We start from the raw sequence: 8,334 nt of genomic DNA on the forward strand, positions 1-8,334 counted from the left end.
AGTTCCAACCCCCATTGAGACTCTGGCAACTGTCACGCCTGAGGCGGGCCCGGGGGAGGCACCTGGAGACCCGAGACCTGGATGGGCAAGCGCTCTCTGTGCTGGGACCCTGAATGGTGGAGGTGGACCGAGCAGAGCTCCAGAGAACACCGCTGGACTACGATACACCTTCCCCAGACCCTGTGACCTACCTTTCCCTTTTTGTAAGTCACCCACTAAATAAATCTTCCTTTTAACTAAGTGGAGTGGCCTTAATAATTTCACCAATAGTGAACCATGATCATCCCCAGCAGTGACCTTTGGAATCTCCAAAACAATGATGGGGCCACACAGCAATTGTTCCATCAGGATAATAACACTAAGATGACAAAGACCACCCAAAGATCAGCTTTGGGCTACAAAATGGTCAGGACAATTTCGAGACTTTTAGCTGAGATGATCCAGCATCACTGACTACTCAAGCAAGGACTTGAGACAAGCCTGCACTTTCCAATTGTGCAGAGAATGTACAACAAATGAAACAGCTAACTCTCCCAGGACTTAACAATTAACCCAACAATTTTCTTTTTCAGGATCCCCTGAAGATGCCTTTGCTCCCAGACAGCAGGAAGTAATTTTAAGAGCACAATGCCCACATTCCCAAGAGGTAGGGTGGGTGGGCTTTGGTCATTCAATGGGTTATGGATAATTGTCATTGTTTAGGAGGGTTGGTTACAAGTTGTTATTGCTAATGGTCAGGAAAAAAGCTAAATAAAGGAGATTAGATTTAGGGTTCTTGTTTGAAAAAAAGAAAGAGAAAAAAGAGGATAAAGATATAGATAAAAGGTAAATTATTGAATCTACTTTTAGAATGGAACTACTAGTTTTAAATATTTCACATTGGATTGGATTTTTGTATATTGTATATAAATTATGTATATTGATACAAATTTGAGATTGATTTTGTTAGAAAATACTTCTACATATATTTCTAGTCTTGTCCAATGTATCATTCCTATACAGTTCATTTCACAATGCAATGCAGTTTTCAGTCCTTGAAAGTTATTGCCAACTATTTAGGATAATAAAGAAATGCAGGTTAGTAGTTAGTCATTACAATCAAACCTGTAGTCATATTAGGTCTGTTCTCAAGGTCAAGCAGAAATATATTTTAGATAGACAGGTCATCTTAAAGCACTTCAGAGATCTTCAGAATATGGCATTGAAAATGATAACATAGATTTTTTTCTTTTTTTATGACTAAGAGACATGTCTGCTCCTCACAGTATCAATCTTCTTCAAGAAGACAATGGGCATTGAAGAAAGTCAATATAGTGTTTACTTTATTTGTGGCAAAGTTAGCCACTGGGTAAGAAAGTGACCTTACATCAACTGCTGACAGTATGCTGTCCAAAATGGACAAGCAGGACACAAAAAAAGGACTGCTGCACCTTGCAAAGACAAAGTGGAAAGGCCCTTCAGAAAATCCTGCTTCTCAATGAGTCTGACAGATATGCTACGCCTGTAGGCCAAAGATGGATGTCCCAATGGTGCAGAGAAATCTTGAGTGGCTATCCAGGCAACCGGCTGTTTCTGTTATTTCTCACATTTTGTGGAAGTCACTTAGTTATAGTTCCTGTTTACTCAGTTAATATTATTTCCTTCTCAGGTCTCTGAAGGAGTTGAACATTAGATAGTTATAGTTTTCCTTGTTAACAAATTCAGAAAAGAAACTCACTAAAGAAGTGTAAAGTGTATAAGTTTGAAAGACACCAAAAGATAGTTTTCAGTTGGTACTACAAGTTAGGATAGAAAGTGAATTAGATACAACATTTTGGACTCACCAAAATAGGATAAATAATGGAGTATTTACTCTGAAGTTGTCAAATGTTAATGGACTGGATATTGTTAATGTAATTCTTGACTGTATATATTGTATGTACTTAATTATACTTATTGTATATAGTTTTTCTTATATTAGTTATAACCTTTTATTCTTTTATACAAAAAGAGGGGAAATGTGGTGGTATATTGTATACCCTAATAAACTTGCCTGAGGATCAGAGGACAGAGCCAGCCACTACACTAGACATAGAGTCCAGACAGTGGTGGCACACACCCTTAATCCAATCACTCAGGAGGCAGAGATCCCTCTGGATCTCTGTGAGTTCAAGGCCACACTGAATACAGAGCCAGGCAGTGGTGGCACACACCTTTAATCCCAGTACTGGGAAGCACATATGCCTTTAATCCCAGCAATCGATGTCTGGACAGAGAAAGGTACATAAGGCATGAGGAAACAGGAACTCAATCTTTGTAAGCTGATCTCATAGAGGCTAGTGGCTGGCTGTTCTGCTCTCTGATCTTTCAGCTTTCACCCTGATATCTGGCTCTGGGTTTTTTATTAAAAGATCATCTAAGATTCAAACAACAAAGGTTTAACTAAGGAAGAGATACCTGAGAGTAGGTGACATCACACCACACCCTGGGGTCCCAGATCAAAAGGAGAAAGGAGAAAGAAGAGTGAGCTACACATCACATGTCTGTCTGTCTGTCTGTCTGTCTGTCTGTCTCTCTCTCTCTCTTGTTGTGGAATCTTATTTTAAGATGTGTTGCATTTCTTTAACTCTGTGAAGCTGTTACTTTGCCTGTCTGTCTAAAACACCTTATGGGTCTAATAAAGACCTGAACAGCCAATAGTGAGGCAGGAGAAAGGATAGGTGGGGCTGGCAGGCATTGAGAATAAATAGGAAGAGAAATCTGGGAGGAGAGGATGAGGAGCAAGAGAAGAAAGAAGAGGACAAAGAGGCCAGCCACACAGCCACACAGCCACACAACCAGACACAGAGTGAAAAGTAAAGAAAAGATATACAGAAATAGAGAAAAGTAAAAGGCCAGAGGCAAAAGGTAGATGGGTTAATTTAAGTTAAGAAAAGCTGGCTAGAAATAAGCCAAACTAAGGCCATGTACTTATAAGAAAGAATAATTCTCCGTCCATGTGTTTTATTTGGAGTTGGGTGGCAGGCCCCCCAAAAGAGTAAAAAGAGTAAAGAATCAAAGAAGTAAACAAACAAACAACAACAAACAAACAAACAAACAAACAGACAACAACTACTCTCTCTCTCCTTCTCTCTCTCTCTCTCTCTCTCTCTCTCTCTCTCTCTCCTTCTCTCTCTCTCTCTCTCTCTCTCTCCCTCTCTCTCCTTCTCTCTCTCTCTCTCTCTCTCTCTCTCTCTCTCCCTCTCTCTCCTTCTCTCTCTCTCTCTCTCTCTCTCTCTCTCTCTCTCGCTTCTCTCTCTCTCTCTCTCTCTCTCTCTCTCTCCTTCTCTCTCTCTCTCTCTCTCTCTCTCTCTCTCCCCCCTCTCTCTGCTTCCTTAGTCTGTACACCATGTGACCACCCCCCCCCCCCCCCCGCCACCATGCTGTCTTCCCAGCCATGATGGACTCAAGCTCAGAGCCAAATGACCCTTCCCTTCCTTAAACTGCGTCTGTTGAGTATTTAGTCACAGCAACAAGAAAAACAACTACTTACGGACTCTGTAATTAGTGTCTGGGTATTGACCTCAATGCTGTTCTTACTGGGTGATTGTGAGCAAACTGCTCACTACTCTTGAGCCTCAGTTTCCCTGCCTGAATTGGAGAAATAGCTACACCAAATTCATCAACTTGTAAGAAAGTAATTCATTGAGACACGTGTCAGGTATCCGCCCCACTGGAGGGTGGATCACAAAGGAAGGCCCAGGCCAATGTTATTCTTCTGAACCCCCTCAGAAGATTTCCTGATGGCTTCCAAGCAAAGAGCCCTCTTGTCTCCGAATTCTTGGTACATTTGCTGCAATTCTGTGAAGGAAAAAAAAAAAGAATGAGACAGGAGCTGTCAGTATCTGAAGGCATCTGTTGTCACATTTGATCCTTGCACTGTCTGTTGATGTGAGGGGTTGATCCTTGTTGGTGCAAGGGCCAATGGAGCTGAGGATGTGCAAGCTAGTCTAACAGGTCCGTGGGGCCAGCTTGCAAGAAGCTGATTTGCATAAAAGACCAGAAATAAGCACCTTGAGGGAAGGAGCGCCGTAAGCTGCTGTGATGGTTACAGATGACCATCGAGAGGTGATACAGCTTAACCAGCCTGAAGCCAACTGGGCCCTTAGACTGCTTTGACAAATAGAATATGATAGAAGTGATTGGTGCCAGTTCTAGATCTGGATTTGTATCTATTCCTTTGGTATTGCTGATGAAGACCAAAAAAAAAAAAAAAATAAATAAATAAATAAATCTCTTGCCTTAAAAGGGAACAGAGATGGTTTATTCTGGAGACATATCCCGGTGACCATAGCCCAGGAACACAGATTTAGGTCACTCCAAATTCCATGTTCCTTCCTGCGGAAGCAGTTTATGCAGTTTTATAGTTTTACGGGACAGAGACCATCACAGCAGGGTGGGGTAGTCCCTCCTACAGGCTGCAGATGCTCTCTGGTGACATTCTAAGCTTTGGTGTTGGTGGAATCCGCTAAGATCTCTAGGTTAACAGATTTCAAAAGGTTGGGAACTATTAGTCACAGGATATGATTTCTGACACAGAGGTGGGTGAGGAATGGCTGTTTGACATTCAGGGGTCTAAAGCTAGATAAGGAAGTTAGCTTCCAGACCTGTAACATTCCAGTCGCTCCACACATGACCGCAGTTTTAATCAGTCCATCAGTTTTCGCAGGCACAGCCTCCTTCCAGGAGTTTTCTCTCTCAGTCTCCTGGAGGCTCCAGATGTCAGATGAAAGCCACCAAAGCGGTTCTATACCATGTGCAGCTGCACTATCATTAGCAGACCGCCCCCAGCCTGGCTTCCTGCACACACATCTGTAAGGTATAACCAAATGTTAGCTTAAGCCGTGTAGCTTTGGAACAGCTTAATCTGCAACATGAGATATACGAGGGACATCTGTAGCCCACACATCCCAAATCACTGATGGACAGAACTCAGGAAGCAAATATTACACCTTAATTTTCAATAACCTACAACCAAAATATGACCTTTATTTTTTCATTTAGCACATAGGCAGCAAGCTATAGTATGTGAGCAGCACCCATAACTCTGACAGTGAGAAGAGATTCATAGGCTTGCCCAGAGTTCCCAAGGCAGATGGTGCATGGATATGCACACATACATACACATGCATGCACACACATAGCTTAGGGACACCAGAAAGATAGCAGATCTCTCAAAGGAGAGTTCAGGACAGCAGAGGAGCAGTATGATTCTGAGTTTGGGTTTCTGTCTCCAGCTGTCTCTAACTGTGCCTGGGATTCATGAACCAGAGACTGCCCTGAAAACAGCACAAAGAGTTGTTTTATTGAAATAATTTCGAACTTGCTAAGGTTTGAGTGGGCCCCTTGGGAAAAGCCATGTTAGACATGTGGCCCTCGGTGTAACAGTGTTGGGAGATAGGGTCAAAAAGGGGTGGTCTGGCCAAGAGAGCTCAGGCCTCATGAGCAGAAGGGCTTTTGCCATAAGTTCTCTCACCCTCTCTCATCCTCTAACCTCATGCCATGGAACGCGGCAGCAGAAAGGCCCTCCCCACACGCTGGTACTGTGACCTTGAGGCCCCTCTGTCTCCAGAACTGTAGGCAATAAATGTGTTTTCTTTGTAAATCATCCAGCCCATGGTATCCTGTTACAGCAGCGCAAACCAGGCCAAGGCAGCCTGAGAGACCACCGTTGGCCTGACACCACAGCTCAGGAAACCCTGGAGCCAGGGAAGGACAAACTGGTTAGCGTGAGCACAGCCTTGGACTTTCATTTAGAAAGAGTTGTCGGTAACTCAAGAGAAATTCTTTGACACAGTTGGGGTGGCTGGGGAAACATGGGCTGTGTGTATGATAGTGATATGTGTGATGTATGATAGATAGGTGTGATGAGTTTCCTATTGCAGGGGCCCAAAGAGGCTCAACTACTGAACCCAAAAGCACCGAAAGGAGGGGCTAGAGCCAGGATTCGTGTCCATCTGGGCCCAAGGCCGTGTTATTCTAACCTTCACCTTGGACCAGTCCCCAAACATCCCTGTCTCTGTTCATCTGTTCCCTTTTGCCGGATGCTGATGCCTCATTCCCGGGGAGCGTGCTCCCTCAGAAGAATGTGTTGCTCTGTTTCCACCCTGAGTCACACAGGCTTCATGTTAGACAGCCTGCGATCTGACCCGTGTGATCCGACCCATGTGATCCCTGACTACATTAATAGTACTTTATTATCCAGCATTTACTGAGCACTTACTGTATACTGTTCTAAAGACCTGACATTTAAGCCCACCCTATAGCCACCAGTTCTAAGATAACAATGAGGACTGTCGTGGTAGTTTGATAAGCACAGACAGACCAGTTAACTTGTCCAAGGTCATCCAACTCCTAGAGAACCCACCCCCTCAGACTCTCAAAGTCAGGTTCAAAGACAGAGCAGGCCTCGGGACACCCTGCTTTCTTCTCTTCATGCGTCACAGGATCTAACCTCATGAGTCAGGCAACAATTGAATGAATAAAAGAACGAACAGGACATCTCTGTTTGCTCACTGCTGCATCTCTAGCTCCTGACTCAGTGCCTGGTATGTTGTAAGATGCTAAAGAATTCGTTGATTGACTGTAAAAAAGAAACAACACATTCATTTTCGCCCCTAAGGTCCTGAGATGCTGGGGCAGAAATACAGAAAGGAAGCCATCTTCCTCAGGAAGGGGGGGTCTCACTTCCTGATTCTGACAGCTTTATTCTTTCTTGGTGCCACCGCCAACAACCACCTTTTAAAAGACTGACAGAATCCAGGCTCTGCAGAGTGTCTGAGCTGACACTCCATGCACTGGAAACCCAGGAGTGGGGCCCATTGCCACTGCTATTTTCCAAGCCTGACTTAGAGACCTGGTCTTAAAAAGAGCCAAAATCCACACAAAGCAGACAGTGTTCTCATTAAAACGGTAATAATGAGTTGCACGACTCATTATTACATAACAACGGTGGCCCAGGCCATTATCTGTGAACCCCCAGGCCAACCTGCCTGCTTCAGTACAAGGCTCTTCAGTGTTACCTGTGACAGAGAAAGATGACGTGGGAACCCAGATGCAAAAGGCACTCCATGTTTGGCACTCATGGCACAACCCCTTCTGGTTTTGTTGGGGGTCTTGTCCCAGTGGAACCACATGGGCAGCCCACTCCCTTTTCCCCACCTGGTGTGAATCAACCACAGGGTCTCCTGAGTGCCTTTTTACCTGCCAGGTGCAGTGTTAAAGTGGCCACAGGGACAGGAAAGGGAAGGCCCAGAGGAAAAAAAACTTGGAGCAGGCAACTTGGGTTTATTTTGAAATCAAACAACAGAGGCCATGATGTTAAGTTAAATAACAGCTATAAAGGGCCTGGGTGAGGGTCTGGCAAAAGATTAAATGCTCTGGAGGTGAGAGTTCCCCCTTCCTTCTGCAAATTACAGCAACACCAGCAGAGATGTTAGTTTTGGCAATGCCCTGTCCCAGAATCACTTGATCTGCTGGTGAGCAAAGCCCCAGATTTTCAACTGCCCCAGACAAGGCTAAGAGAGTCAGTCAGGATGCCCAGCAAGGCTTTATCAGCCATTTCCAGTGAGCATCTATTCCAGCTGGATCATGCCTAGCTTTCTAGTTATGAAGTATTCTGATATCACATCTGATCCCAATACTCATGTAATATATATATATATATATATATATATATATATATATATATATATCCTATTGCACACCAAACTCTTCCAACAGCAGTGAAAGGCTAAATGGAGCCAGATATGGTGCTATTTGCCTGTAAGCCCAACATTTAATAAGCTGAGATGAGGAAGAAAGATAACAAGTTAGAGGCCACCCTGAGCTACATTGCAAGTTTCGGGCCATCCTGGACTACATAATAAGTAGTCTGTCTCAAAATAAAAGAAAGGAAGGAAAAGGGAAAAGAAAACACAGCACTATGTGCAATGAACATGTGGAATGAAATTTTTAAGAGGGGCCAGGAATGGCAAGGCAGGGCAAACGCAGGGGCTGGGGAGATGACTCCATCAGTGACGTGTAAGGACCTGAGTTCAAATCCCCAGCACTCACATAAAAGCCAGTCACGGCTGCATGTGTCTGCAAACCCAGACAACTAACACAAAAGACCTAAGCCAGAGAGTACAGTGTATTTAAGGAATGCTGTCTGGTACAGACTGCATGTTAGTTCCCGCCCCAAATTCTCTATCAAAATCCTAACCCCCAAGGTGACAGCATTAGGAGGTAGAGACTCGTGGGTGTGATTGAGTCTATTGACATGGTGTGACTTTAGAAAGGAGTTCCATCTCCCTTCCACCACGGGAAAACATGGCA

The 8,334-nt window shown here is 44.1% G+C and overlaps 1 long non-coding RNA gene across 1 annotated transcript; it reads right to left on the reverse strand.

The window, feature by feature from the left end:
• Positions 1–3,645: 3,645 nt before the first annotated feature.
• Positions 3,646–4,897, reverse strand: LOC119089272. The gene is made up of 2 exons (XR_005093139.1): positions 4,626–4,897; positions 3,646–3,819 (listed from the first exon to the last, which is right to left on the reverse strand). It is a non-coding gene; the product is annotated as an uncharacterized LOC119089272 (long non-coding RNA).
• Positions 4,898–8,334: the final 3,437 nt, after the last annotated feature.

The sequence above is a fragment of the Peromyscus leucopus genome, chromosome 18 (assembly GCF_004664715.2).
Source record: "Peromyscus leucopus breed LL Stock chromosome 18, UCI_PerLeu_2.1, whole genome shotgun sequence".
Classification (NCBI taxonomy): Eukaryota; Metazoa; Chordata; class Mammalia; order Rodentia; family Cricetidae; genus Peromyscus; species Peromyscus leucopus.